Here is a 13,220-nt window from a genome sequence, read left to right on the forward strand (position 1 = left end):
CTGACTCCACCCGTTCCCCCAGAGGAAATGGATAGTATCCGAGATACTGAGGTTTAATGCTTGATGTTATCTCCTTGCATTTATGTAACTGGTCTACTTCTCCAGGCTACCTGCTATCCTCTACCCCCTCCTAGTGCTAATCTACTTTCTGAACGCTCAGCCCAGCAAGAGTGAGCCTGTAAAACATTCACTGAATGACCAACTATAAAGTCTGAAGGGAGACTTCTCTTCAATGCCCTTTCTCATAGGACCTGTAGACCCTGAGACCTGGGGTTCAGTGTGGTAGGTATAGTGTGTGAGATCTCTGATTATCTCCTTAGCTACATCCAGCTTTTTCTTTTTCTTTCTTTTTTTTTAAGTAGGCTCCACAGTGTGGAGCCCAATGTGGGGCTTTAACTCGCAACTCTTAGATCAAGACCTGAGCTGAAATCAAGAGTCCAATGCTTAACTGACTGAGCCACCCAGGCGCCCCTTCCAGCTTTTCCAGACAGATCACTGGTGTGCTTACCTATGTGCACACACGCACACACACCCAAACTGAAGGGCTTCCCTGTCTGCTCTCTCCAAGTGGCAGCCTAGGAAGCTGACAACAGAACGGTCCATAAAGATGCTGAACTAGCACATCCTCCTCAAAATAAGACACAGCATCCCACTCTGGCACTAAAAGGTGTGAAATGATAAAGTCTTCTAACGAGAGACAAAGCCATGTCTGCGAGGCTCTAATAAGAAAGATAACCTCATACAGTCCCATCTCTCCTTCCCCTATATCTTGCCTCCTCCACTGTAGATCAATTCTATATAAAGATTCAGTATATGTAAAATTGGCCCAGCAGAGTACTCAAACATCTGCTTTCAACACATCACCACTTTACCTGAAAGGCAAAATTAACAGAGGTAGTAAGAGCTACCTGTTACCTGACTACCTATTACCTGGCAACCAAACTAAGATAGGGGAGGGGAAAGGAGATAGCAAAGGAGCAGCCCTTGCAGACATGAGAAGGGAAGATGTTATGTAAGAGACGCAGGACCTCAGGTTCTAATCCCCTGCAGTTTTGACAAAACCAGAAAGACACAGGCAAAGCAGAAGAAGAAATGGGTCAGAAGACCTATTATAAAGCTTTCAGGTTATGAAGCAAGCTGGCAAGCTTGGGCCTATTCATTAGAACTGGAATAACAGGGGCGCCTAGGTGGCTCAGTCGGTTGAGCGTCCCACTTCGGCTCAGGTCATGATCTTGAGGTCTGTGGGTTTGAGCCCTGCGTCGGGCTCTGTGCTGACAGCTCAGAGCCTGGAACCTGCTTCAGATTCTGTCTCCCTCTCTCTCTGCCCCTCCCCCACTCATGCTCTGTCTCTCTGTCAAAAATAAATAAACATAAAAAAAAAAAAGAACTGGAATAACAGCTCTCACAGGTGTTTCAGCTGTGGAACACACTATTAAAAAAATCAGCCAGGGACAGAAAACTTACAGTTCACTCTTTTCATTCATTTAACTAGAAGCTACTCAGTCTGGTCTCATCTTCCTCTCCTAGACCACTTACAATCTGATTGTCTTATTCTCCTCTACTAAATGTTGTCCTATGCATTGCTGAATGCACTCAATTCTTTCATAGGAGAATCATTCAGTAGAAACAAACACAAAGAACAGTACAATGGTCAGAGGTGGGATCAGAGTCCTAGCTTCACTGCCTCCTTCCTATTCTTCACCAAGTCAGTCAGTCACAGAAAGGATGCTGTGGCAGCCACAGAGGTGCCCGTTCAGAGATTTTTCTTCAAGAAAGAGCTTATGGGGGCGCCTGGGTGGCTCAGTTGGTTAAGCGTCCAGCTCTTGATTTCGGCTCAGGTCATGATCTCACACTCATGACATCAAACCCTGCATCAGGCTCTTTGGGGCTCCATGAAGCCTGCTTAAGATTCTCCCTCTCGAAAGAAAGAAAGGAAAAGAAAAGAACAGAACTTGTCATTCAGCTGCAAAGAATGCAGCTAGCTGACAGCTCCTCCAGGATCCACCTCAGTCCCATCTTTCCTGGGCAGTCCCCCAGCTAATGGTAAGCATAGGGGTCCTGGGGCCTAGCCATTTCTGTCCAACAAGGATTCCTCTATTAGGCAATCTTTGCTTCTGAGTTTCTCACTGGCTCAGCTGAAACTCTCACCGCCCCCAACTTTCCTAGCCCCTTGATCTATCACAGGCACTCCTAACTCTATCTCAGTGTCTGCACCCCAGAGGTCCTGAACTGACAGATCCCTACCCCACTTCCATTATACGGTTATTGTATTATGAAAATCCAGTTAAGTTACATCACAACACATTGCAAACTCAGATGGATAATATAAAGTTAAAATGAAAATCAGTGGTTTTCATGCTTTATGATTTCATGTACCATTATATATCCCCCAAGCTGGAGAAGCGATCTTGACTGGTAAGGATATTAAAAATAGGAACATTAAAAATAAGCACTTTTTAAAAACCCCATGGATATCTATTAACACCAATGTTTCATAAAAGGAAAAGCTTAACACACATATACAAAAAGTAGCTATTATATAATCTCAGCTATGTCCTTTCCCTTAAGGTACATAAACAAGTCTTTATCAAGAGTCACATGCTCTACTGACTGAGCCATCCAGGTGCCTCTGAAAGAATTAATTTTGAATTAATGGATTATCCTGGGTTATAACCTTTGAACCAATGAGATCATTTTGGAGATTACAACCCAACAAAACAATTCAAAAAAGAGAAGTAATCACTGATACAAAACCAAAAACAATAACTCTTCCTAATACATTCTAGTTTATAAAATGTTTTCATAGCTTTAACTTCACTTTGAACCTCACAACAGACCTAAGTGATAAATACAATCATTTCCATTTCACAGGTAAAGAAACAGTCTCAGGTCTCAGAGAGAATAGAGAATATACACTTCAGTAAGATATTTATAGATGAGTTATCTTTAATGGCAAAGCCTTGGAAACAAGTCAGATATCCCAAGTCTGGGAACAGTTAGGAAAACTCTGGAATGTTAATAAACAATATATCATATAAAAACTAACTGCAGGGCGCCTGGGTGCCTCAGTTGGTTGAATATCCGGCTCTTGGTTTTGGCTCAAGTCATGGTCTTGGGTTTGGGCCCTGCTTGGGATTCTTTCTCTCTCTTCCTCTCTCTGCCCCTCCCATGCTCTCTCTCTCTTAAAATGGATAAATATCAAAAGCAAAAACAAAAACAAAAAAACACTGCACACTAAAATTCAAAAGCTTAGGGGCACCTGGATGGCTCAGGCATTTAAGCTTCTGACTTCAGCTCAGGTCATGATCTCTCTCTTTTATTTAAAAAAAAATTTTTTTTTTTAATGTTTATTTACTTTTTTTTTTTTTTTTTTTTTTTTTTTAATTTTTTTTAACGTTTATTTATTTTGGAGACAGAGAGAGACAGAGCATGAACGGGGGAGGGTCAGAGAGAGGGAGACACAGAATCTGAAACAGGCTCCAGGCTCTGAGCTGTCAGCACAGAGCCCGACGCGGGGCTCGAACTCACCGACCGCGAGATCATGACCTGAGCCGAAGCCAGCCGCTTAACCGACTGAGCCACCCAGGCGCCCCTGTTTATTTACTTTTGAGGGAGAGACAGAGTGAAAGCAGGAAAGGGGCAGAGAGAGATGGAGACACAGAATCTGAAGCAGACTCCAGGCTCTGAGCTGTCAGCATAGAGCCTGATGCGGGCTCGAACCCATGAACTGTGAGATCATGATGTGAGCCGAAGTCAGACATTCAACTGACTGAGCCACACAGGTGTCCCAGGTCATGATCTCTTGGTTTGTGAATTAGAGCCCTGCATCTGGCTCTCTGCTGTCAACCCAGAGCTTGCTTCAGATCCTCTGGCCCCCTCTCTCTGCCCTTCCCCTGTTCAGGCACGTGCATGCATGCACATGCTCTCTCACTCTCAAAAATGAACAAACATTTAAAAAAAGGATTAAAAAATGAACAAACATTTTAAAAACAGGTGTTTAAAATAAATAAAAATTCAAAGGCTTACATTTTAAAAAAGGCACATAAAGTAGAACGTTCACAGTAATAACCACATAAAAATGTGAATGCTCTGGAGGTATCTGGGTGGCTCAGTCAATTAAGCATCTGGCTTCGGCTCAGGCCATGATCTCACATTTCGTGGGTTCGAGCCCCACATCGGGCTCTATGCTGACAGCTTGCCCTGCGTCCGGGTTCTGTGCTGACAGCTTGGAGCCTGGAGCCTGCTTCAGATTCTGTGTCTCCCTCTCTCTCTGCCCCTCCCCTACTTGCACTTTGTCTCTCTCAAAAATAAGCAAATGTTAAAAAAGTAAATAAATAAAATAAAGATATTCAGGGCGCCTGGGTGGCTCAGTCGGGTTAAGCGTTGGACTTTTGATTTTGACTCAGGTCATGATCTTGAGGTTCATGAGATTGAGCCCTGCACCAAGCTCTGTGCGGACAGTGCAGAGCCTGCTTGGGATTCTCTCTCTCCTCTCTCTCTTCCCCTCCCCCACTGGCACGTGCACTCTCTCTCAATCAAAGAAACTTAAAAATAAATAAAGGTATCCTGGGGTGACTGGGTGGCTCAGTCAGTTAAGCGGCCGACTTTGGCTCAGGTCATGATCTCACAGTTTGTCAGTATGAGCCCCACATCAGGCTCTGCTGTCAGCACAGAGCCTGCTGCAGATTCTTTGTACCCCTCTCTCTCTCTGCCCTTACCCCGCTCATGTTCTTGCTCTCTCTCGCTCTCTCTCAAAATTAAACATTAAAAATGTTTTTAATATAAATAAATAAAGGTATTCATTGTTTTCAATTCTTGTAGCAAAATGGTACTTTTCAATAAAAACAGCAAAGGTAGCCATTGCTGTGCTCACAGGTTTTCCCTCCCATTCCCACTCTCCTAGCCCAAAGGTCTCCTTCTAACAGTTCTTCAGAAGGAATGGGGGCAGCTGGGCTGGCTGACTGAGAGTTATTGTCCATTCACTGTTTCCACCCACAGAGATGCAGGAACCTCGTGTCTTCTCCCAAAGTCTCCTCTGGTCTCTTTCAGCAGCCCTCCCTCTTTGTGTTTTATTTTATTATTATTATTTTTTTATTTTGCACAGTAAATGAGTTTTGAAGCAGCCCAAACTCTTGTGTTGCTGTGAACATGAAAGGTTAATCCTGACGCACAGACAAGAGAGTGGGGTTTCACGATAGTTAGCTCCACTAAATCCTTTCCTCCTGCAAAGAGGGAAAAGGAGAAGCCGTACACACTATTTCCAGTCATGGGACAAACAGATAAACACAAGTCTGTAATTTCTCTGTTCTAATCAGAGCACTTTATTACACTTCCTGAATTTTCTGTTTTGGAAACAACTTCCCCCATGCTGCCTCTTTCACTCATAACAGAGGCAAAACAGAAAAACCAGCACCATCCTGGCTTGCCAAAGAATCCATGGAAAAGAGGGAAATTCTCTTTTTTTTTTCAATAATAAACTCCTGGATAGATTTTTGGATTTTTTGGTTTGCTTTGTGAAAGCAATGGCCTCCAAAGTTCTGGATTTCATAGATAGATCTTTAATTTTTTATTTTTTTAATTTAGGGAGACTAACATAAGGTTGCCAACTTTAAATTTTGTAACTTAAGGATACTTAGGAACACACACACCCCTCATATACTGCTGTTTATAAATATTTCAGCTGCTGTGGAAAATAGGCAATTCCTCAAAATGTTGAACACAGAGTTATCATAAGACCCAGCAATTCCACTCTTAGATATTTATCTGAGAGAAATAAAAAGTATGTGTTCACAAAAACTTGTACACGAATGTTCATAGCATTATTTATAATAGTCACAATGTGGAAAAAACCCCAAATGTCCATCAACCGATGAACAGATATAAACAAAAATGGAATGGAATAAAAAAACAATGGAATATTTAACAATAAAAAGGAATGAAGTACTGATACATGCTCCAATATGGATGAAACTTGAAAACGTTATTTTCAGTAAAAGAAGCCAAACACAAAAGGTTGCATACTGTTTGCTTCCATTTATATGAAATGTCCACAGAATAGGCAAATCCATACAGACACAAAGTAGATTAGCAGTTGCCAGAATGGGGGGGGGGGGGGGGGGGGGGGGGGGGGGGGGGGGGGAGAGGTGGAGTACTGTTAGTAGGTACCTACAGAGTTTCTTTTGGGGGTGATGAAAATATCCTAATGTTAGATAGTGGTAATGGTTGTCCAGCTCTGTGGACTGTACACTTTAAAAGGGTGAATTTTATGGTATGTAAATTATATCTTAATAAAGCTGTTTACAAAAAAAACTTCCCACACAATTACTATATATTCTATTTTCACTATTTAAACACCAAAAAAAAAAAAAAAAAAAGAACCCCAAACAAAACAACAAAGCGGGCGCATGGGTGGCTTGGTAGGTTAAGTGTCCCACTCTTGATTTTGGCTCAGGTCATGATCTCAAGGTCATGATCAAGCCCCGTGTTGGCCTCTGTGCCAACAGCATGAGCCTGCTTGGGGTTCTCTCTCTTTCTGTGCCCCTCCCCAACGTGTGCATGCATGTACACTCACTCTCTCTGTCGCTCTCAAAATAAATAAATAAACATTTCAAAAAAAACTACAAATAAAATCTCAGGACAAAGTACAGTCCATTAAATTTTATAAACTTGAATTTATGAAAAAAACTAACTCTATTTTACTTTCACATTTTATCATAGACAGCTGGGAACTTTGTCAAACATCTTACAGCCAGCAGACCTTGACATTTAGAGGGATGTTAGTTACTTTTGTCACTCAACTAAGTACCAAGTGGTTCAGACAAAGCAATATTCCTCTGAAATTAATACTTGTAGGCCTCAAAATGCAAGAACCAAATAAAAACAAAGGATAAAATATTAAATACACTTGGTATTGAAATTAGAAAATTAACTCACTTCTTGAAAACAAAATAAAACCAAACAAAAACTCTGCCCCAAATCAACTCTAAGAACCAGCTTTGAGAATCATTAGTATGAACAGAATGACTGTTGGCATTTGGATTCTAGTTCTGTCCAGTACCAAATTGGTGATCTTGGGTATATGGCTTAACCTAAACCTCAGTTTCCTTGTCAGTATAGTAAGAAAATAAACGGGGAAGTTTGAATCAGATCATGCATGGAAAGCAGTTCTACTCAAAGCATGGCATGCAGACCACTGTTGGTCCACAAACTGTTAGCAGTCTGCATACAGTACAGACACAAAGCGTACACATTTAGAATGTCTTACGGCAGGTGAGAGTTAATGTTTGTTGAATCTGATAATTTTTAAAAGTCTACATTCTGTAGTTTTTTCATGTTATTTTTCTAGTAATTCAATTTAGTTCAGGTCCTGACTATCTCTAGAGTACTCAACTGCTTCCTAACCTCTATCCCTGCTTCCAGTCTTAAGTCTATTCATAACATGGTTACCAGATTTTGACCATATAACCACCCTACTTAAAACCTTTCAATGGCTATGTAAGAAACTTCATAGTGATTGTCTCTGGGAGAACGGGGGAGGAGGAGTCTAGGGTAGGAGAAACATTTATCTTTCACTCTAGTACTACTTGAATTGTTTATCATTAGTAATCAAACAGTCCCAGTATTTTGCAAAAAAAGTGTTTTTAGAAAAGTATGTTATAGGTCAATTGTAACTCAGTAAACCTGGGGGGAAAAAGAAAGAAAGAAAAGTACTGATGTGTAACAGCTTGGGGGGAGAAACCTACCGTGTCCTTTACCAAGATAATTTGAGAAGCACTGATACCAGGCACTTTACTGAATACTAAGCACAAAGTAAGGACTCTCAAAATATTAACTTCCTCTCCATCTACTGGATTCTATAGTCAACCACTAAATGCTTACGTAGAGCCCCCAAGGTGAAAAGACAAATGTTGTGTGGGTGCTAAAGCAATTTAAGAAATTTAGTTGCAGAAATAAAGCCCACCCGATATAGAACAAACAACATAAAAGACAAATCAGTACAAGCTCTAATTAAGTGATATTGAAAAAAATTTCTGAAAAACTAGGGCTCTTTTCAGGTTAAAGTGGTCAAGAAGGTTTTTGTCAGAGGAAGTGTGATTAGACCCAGGCCTTCAAAGGTTGCATAGGATTCAGGCAGCTGAGAGGCAGAGGAGTATTTAGACAGAGAACTGCCAGAGCAAAAGCAGGGAGGGAGCTACTCTGGGCAGGTGAGACTAACAGGAAAGCAGTAGAAATGAGGGGTTGGAACTGACTTTATGGGACAACCTTGTCTTTGTCTACCAATTCAAGGATTTAGAACAAAAGCCAGAAGTCAGTCCTTGAAGATTTTTGAGCTGAAAAGCAAATGATCAAACTGGGGAGGCACAAGCAGTATCCCGTAACCTACTATTGGATCACTCTCTGTGAGGTGTGTCAATCTTTTTCCTTTCCCTGCTTTCACCATACAAAAGATCCCAACCTCAGATCAATCCAACCATCTACTTTCTAGACTCGAACTTAAATCATGATTCAGATTTGCTGAAGAAAACCAAACAACCGTGCAGAATGGTACATAACCACTGTGTAGTCTCCAACCTCAGCGTGGCCCAGCAAATCTTTTTTAGTGTTCCTAGTTCACTTCCTATTCTCATTCCCAAGGAACAACTGTTACTAGCTTTCACTGTTATCCTCAAGCCCCTCAACTGCACTGCTTCCTGGACCTCATTTGGTGTCTCTGCCCCTTTCCTCTAGGGAACAACTGAGGTCATCAGACAAGAAAGAACTCTCTCAACTTTCTCTGCCCAAGCCTAAAAATGTACATATTTCAAGTCCCACCCAGACTTCTTTGCTTCTAATTTAAGCAAGCCCTCCATTTGTGATTAATCAATCACTTCCTGTCCCTTAATTGACTGTTCCTCTTTTTTTAAGATTTTATTTTTCTTAAATAATCTCTATACCCAATGTGGGACTCAAACTTACAACCCCAAGATCAAGAGTCATATGCTCCATTGACTGAGTCAGGCAGGCACCCTGGTTGTTCCTCATTTCTCATGTTTCCAGTCTTCTCTTTATATTGGCCCATCCCCATGTAAGTTGCTTAAAGCTCTTCCATCTCAGGGAGGAGAAAATCCAACATAAAACAATTACCTTTCCTTGACCCCATATTGGCTTCTCCTTCTCTCCTCCTTAAGCACAGATGTTCATAGGCCTTTGTCTTCATTTCTCTTCCAGTCTTACACTACACAGCTTCCTTGGGCAAACTCCTCCATTCCCATGGCTTCAACCACCATCTCTGTCATTAGCCAGCAAACCTATACCCTTGCTATACTGAGCTCTCACGGTGCCGATCTCATATTTCACTAATAGCATTCTCCATCTTTATGCCTCATAGATACCTCACATTCAACATGTCCAAAATGTGTTCTCTTCCCCCCAAATGTGTCTCTACTTCTAGTTTGGATCTCTTTAGGGACCGACACTATCTACTCAGTCATTCACATAGGAAAGCTAGGCGTCATCCTAGATACCTCAAGTCATTAACTCGGGCTAATTCTACTTCCTTAAGCTCTCCTATCCAGCCCCTATAAATCCCCATTGGTACTGCCTTAGTTCAGACCCTGAGTATCTCTAGCTTAGATTACTCAACCACTTCCTAACTTCTTTTCCTGCATCATCTTGTTCTCTTAAGTATTCACAAAATGGTTACTAGACTTGGCCATATAACCACCCTGCTTAAAACCCTTTAATGGATGGAGTACCTGGGTGGCTCAGTCAGTTAAGCACCCAAATTCTGATTTCAGCTCTGGTCATGATTTCCCAGTTTCTTTTTTTTTTTTAATTTTTTTTTTTCAACGTTTTTTATTTATTTTTGGGACAGAGAGAGACAGAGCATGAACGGGGGAGGGGCAGAGAGAGAGGGAGACACAGAATCGGAAACAGGCTCCAGGCTCCGAGCCATCAGCCCAGAGCCTGACGCGGGGCTCGAACTCACAGACCGAGAGATCGTGACCTGGCTGAAGTCGGACGCTCAACCGACTGCGCCACCCAGGCGCCCCATGATTTCCCAGTTTCTTGAGTTCAAGCCCTGTGTCAGGCTCTGAGCTGATCCTGTGAAGCCTGCTTGGGAGACTCACTCTCTCCCTGCCCCTCCCCTCCTCACACTCTGTCTCTCTCAAAATAAATAAACTTAAAACAAAACAAAACCTTTCAATGAATACATAAGAAACTCCATGGTGACTGTCTCTGGGGAGAATGGGGGGAGCTACAATAAAAGAAATATTTACCTTTCACTTTAGTACTATTTGAATTTTTACCACAACATGCACTACTGTAATACAAAACTAAAGTTTCAGCAGCTGCAAATGTCTACGTACAAAGTCCTTCATAATCTCCCTGATTACTTTTTAAGCTACTCTCTCAAGACAATCTTCCTGAATGCCCTAAAGTCTATCCTTTTATCTTTCAAGGCTCTGCCCAAATGGTACCTCCTCCTGACTTTTCCATGCAGGAGACCTCTCTCTCCTGTGTCTACTTTGTGCCATAAATATACTTCCATCATGGCATTTACAGACCATGTTGTAATACTTAAACATTGTTTGAAATTTCCTCCCTTAGGAGGAGGGCATATTCCCTGAGGGCATAAAGTATTTCTTTTTCACCTTTGAATTGTCAGTCTAGTTACCAAAATCAAAATTTATAATGGGTGGGGCTTGGGCCAGAGTGTTTTGAAAATGTTCACCTGCTGATTCTAACTCAATCCACTGCTAACAACTGCACTAAATTATAAACTCCTTGAGATCAGGAATCATTGTGACCAGCACAATGTAAATGATCAATAAACAGTTTCTAAACTGGAACTGAAGTAGAGGGAGGAAAAGTTGGAGCTGGAGATTTGGAGGCATCAGGATACAAGGTGTGTGAAACTGTGGCAGTAAGTAAGCTTGTTCAAGAGAGTATAAAGTGAGAGGAGTAAGAAAGCCAGGGCAGACTTGTCACCCAGTAAATGCAGAGGGCTCATTTACATGAGTTTTTCCATACAGACTGAGTTCCTTAAGGTCAGGAACTCTGTCCTATTCATCTCTGTCTGTCCACCTGTCACAGAGCACAGTGCATGGTACCTGTTAGGAGCTCAGGAACCTTTTACTGGGTTGTATCAGCGACACTGATAATAGAGGGAGGTACAAAACTTCAAGAACACAAAGAAGTGACTACTTTGGCCAAGGTCGGGGGGGGGGGGGGGGTCGGGGTCGGGGGAGAACTGGAAACAGACGTTTTTCAGAGGGACAAGTGAGCTCAGTCCTGAAAGAGAAGTTCATTTGGCAAAGACATGGCCAGAACTTCAAGTAGAGGGAACAGCAGGGCACAGGTACCAAGACATGAAACAGCACAATGCATACACCCTTTCCATGTGACAGAGTCAAGTGCATGATACAGAAAAAATGTTAGGGAACTTTAGAAAATGAAGCTGAGAGGATCTGACTGTGAAGGGCCATGGATGCCGACTAAGGATTTAAGCCTAACTGTGGGTGGCCAATGAGGAGTTTTAAATATAATCTGAAATTACCAGATTGATTTTTTATAAAGTAACTCTGGTAGCAGCTCGAAGGGCAAAGAATTGAGACTCAAGGGAAGGAGCTTAATTAGTGGCTGGCAGTCCAGCTAACAAACCCAAGCAAAAACTGTATCCTCCTTAAGTCTTATACCAGAGAGAAAGGAGGGAAGGGAATGAGAAATCCATGCCGTAAAATCCCAAGATTCACGTCAAGCGACCTGCTGATCGCTAAGCTGCGCTTGTTTGGGGTCTGAACTGGATGGGAAGGAAGTTCCGAAGTGAAAATGCCCTGGACCTTTCGGTTCTACCTCAAGAGTTCCAAGCCCCTTCCCATCACGACCCCACCCCTGCGCGAAGACCAACTGTACTGAGGGGCGCGGGGAGAACAAAGGAGCGTTTCGAGCAAACGGGGAACGCTGCGGCACCTACTTCGGACTCGGGGGCGAAGAATTGCGCGTGCGCACCTAAAGCGCGTGCCCCGCCCCCTGTCTTTAAACCTGGCGGCGGGAAAGGGGACTCCGCACTTGCCAAGAGTGCACCCGCGGCTCCGAAAGGACGCCATCCGCTAGGGCCCTCTCTCCCACACACTCACCCGCTCCCCGCCGGTCCGCAGGATCCCCGCGGAGCCAACGGTCCGCAGGTCCCCAGCCGCAGCCTTTCCCGCCACCCGGCTCAGCGAGACCAATCCCCGCCTGCGTGGGAGCGGGGCGGGGCGAACTGGGCTGGTGCATATGACCCCAAGCGAGCAGGGGGTGGTGGTGATGAAGTAAGGAAAAGGGAAGCGAGTACACGTACTGTTTTATCTGAGTCCATTCCCTATATTGAGCTAAGAACCACAGCACTATGAATTTTCTGCCAATTTAAAATAATAGAAATCAAAATCCGATTAGAGGTAAATTTACAAACGTTCTCTTCCCCTTCTCCTAGTCAAGTGGATTATTCCAAAGTCCCACTGGTTAGTTAGAAAAATTAGGCTTTATTTGGGAGGAAGTGGAGTTGAGCTAAGGGCTAGAGTGGTCTTTTGTGGGCGGGGTGCCTTTCACGCTAGAGAGATAGGCTTAAAGCTAGCGAAGCGTGCAGACGCCTAAAAGGAAGAGAACAACAGTAAATATACATTGGTAAGTTGAGAATCTCCTCTGGACTCTGCTGAGTGTATTTTGCCCATGACAAAAGAAGATAGGGCTCAAACGAATAATTATCTCATGAAATATTAATCATTTGAATAGAACGAATCGATTTCTAGAATATGAAGAGAGAATTGCTGAAGATGAAAGGACACATGAGAAAAGTGAAAAGACGCACACACAAAAAAAGGAAAATAAAGACTATAAAACTAGGGGTAAAAGATACCATTTGAAGGGTGTTTTCAGTTGCTCTAACTAAATTAAGACTCTGAGGGTCAAAGACTCTTCCCTCCTACTGCCGCCCTCCCCCCCCCCCCCCCCCCCCCCCCCCCCCCCCCCCCATGATTTGCTCCCCTGCCTCATGATTTGCTCCAGGCATCAGATTTCCTGTTTTGACTTTAGGGAACCCTTCTGTGGCTTAAGTACCTTCTGCCTGAAGGCCCTTTTGGGAATGTCTGGCAAAACAGCTAAACTAGTTAGTTTTTCTAGATTCTAGGCTCACCCTACCCCTTGTTTAGGTTGGGAGCTCACTGGCCCAGGGCCTCCAAAGAGATCCATCATACCAGAAT

This window comes from Panthera leo, chromosome B4 (genome assembly GCF_018350215.1).
Source record: "Panthera leo isolate Ple1 chromosome B4, P.leo_Ple1_pat1.1, whole genome shotgun sequence".
Classification (NCBI taxonomy): domain Eukaryota; kingdom Metazoa; phylum Chordata; class Mammalia; order Carnivora; family Felidae; genus Panthera; species Panthera leo.